Source organism: Phalaenopsis equestris, unplaced genomic scaffold (assembly GCF_001263595.1).
Source record: "Phalaenopsis equestris unplaced genomic scaffold, ASM126359v1 Scaffold234892, whole genome shotgun sequence".
NCBI classification, from domain to species: domain Eukaryota; kingdom Viridiplantae; phylum Streptophyta; class Magnoliopsida; order Asparagales; family Orchidaceae; genus Phalaenopsis; species Phalaenopsis equestris.
In genome coordinates this window covers 201,311-203,503 of record NW_018252791.1, presented here as the reverse complement: position 1 = coordinate 203,503, position 2,193 = coordinate 201,311, and positions in this window count along the sequence as shown.

The following is a 2,193-nucleotide window of genomic DNA, read 5'->3' as shown; positions in this document are numbered from 1 at the left end:
CATATTTTATTTTTAATTAATTTTATTTTTAATTAATTAAACATAATTTTGAGTCTTTTGATTCTCCATGCATGTAGACATTTCACCATGGCTTGAAATTTTGGCATATTGTTAGCTATTTTTTAGCAAACAATCTCTGATTTTTCCAAAGTCAGGGGAGATCTCTAGACAGAGATACATATTTTTCAGGTTTATGTCTATTATTTTCATAAATTAATCATAAAAATTGATACTGCAGCTAGAAGATTTAATTCCCCGGCAACGACGCTAAAAAAACTTGACAACGGTTATAGATTCGATAAAGAGGTGTATAAAATATTCAATAATTGCAAAGTCACACCTATCAACACAATTATATGTGTCGCTCAAGTAATACAGGGCTCTAATGGAGTCCAGGATATCGATCTCACAGGGAGTAATATTAGAGGCTACGAACTAAGATTTTAGAAAATCAATACCTAATCACAACAATATAGTTCAAATTGCTTATCTGTCACTAATAGGCAATTAAAATGGATATGTAATTTTAATAACTCTTAAATAACTAATTCTACTATTAAAGTTTTGAATTTGAAATTCAATATATAAGAAAGCATCATTCTCCTTGTCAAGAAATTAAAGTGAATGGATAAAGTGAATCAATTCAAATTGGATTGTGCCAAATAGGAGCATACCTATCCTTTACCCTTTGGTCCAGGAATAAAGAACATTGACTAATCATAAGCTAAGTTACTGAATCTGCGGCTAGGTTGGGAGGATACCAGCTCTCACTTGGGAGCTCCCACGTTCTTCTCGCTTGAGGGCTACATCTACACTTCAGCACCCAAACAATAGGACCAAATTGAGGATTTTAGTCTGTCACTTTAAAATCTCCAATTCTACGCTTGATAATTTTATTTCCCTATTTATCTGCACCCAACTCTTAAGGGCCCAACTTCCAAGGGCTTTGCTCTCCCTGAATCTTGGATGTAATCTTCACTTTAGTTGCAAAACTCAACATGTTTTAACAAATCAATTAGCCAGATTGAAAGTAAATTAAGATCGAAGTGAAAAGATCATCACAACTTCTTTAACATTTTCAATGCTCAACCAATTCAAATCACCATTTCACAAAATCTCAAGACAAGGAGAAAGACAGAGAAAACTACTCAGAACTCATGGGGAAGATACAACAAAACTCAGAATTTATATATAAAAGCAAAGTCATACAAATTACAACAAGTAAATAACACTTATCTCTAATTCCTCCCCTGGAAAACTCTTTAAAGTCCCTCTGAATCTCTTCCTTTCTTTACAGCACACAGAATTCTTCTTTGAAGCGGCAAGGAGGAAGAAGGCGGCAAGGAGGAAGAAATCTCTCACTTTCCCTCCACTCTTACAATCTCTCAAAGAATTCCTCACAATCTAACCCTAAATTAAACTCTCTACACTCTACACGCTCTCCAAACTCTCCTAACACTTCCAACAACTTACCTATATTCAGCCAAAATCTCCTGTTAAAGTTGTAGAAGAGTTTCTCCAAGAGTTTCCTAAGCATCCCTTCAAAAATCGTCCACATTCAATGCATCTGTTAGGATAACTGCCGATCATGCCGTCGGCGGCCTCGAGGGTCCCGTCGGCGGGCCTTCTAAAATATTTGTCACGACTCTCAGGAAATTCTCGTCGTCGGCGCCGTTGGGCTCACCGTCGGCGCCCTAGTTCAAATCTTCATATTTTGGTCCTTTTGGCTCTAAATTCACTCCTTTTTGCATCTTTTTGCTCCAATGACCATAATTCATCATACCTGCAACAAAAAATAAAAATTGCCTTTCTTTAAAGTGCAATATCCTCAAAATAAGTTTAAAATAGGTATGAAAATCTAAACATATTTTCCTTTGGTCAAAATCCCCCAAACATAACTATTACTTGTTCTCAAGTAATTTTAGTACTACATAAAAGTTACGATCTAATGTAGTAAAGTTTCAATTCAGAAATACTATAAGTTTGTTTTAAGTAAATAGAATAGTGAGATTTTTTGGAAAAAAATTCAAGTAATTAAATTAACTCTGTAGGTACAAGATTATCTAGTCATCAAGTTTAAGAGTTCTAGTTTTCTATTCATTTCAAGAATGACTATATGTTGTAATATCAAGTCACTTAGAATATTCAAATGATAGGAACTTCATGAGAACACTACTAGTAAGAGATGCTAAT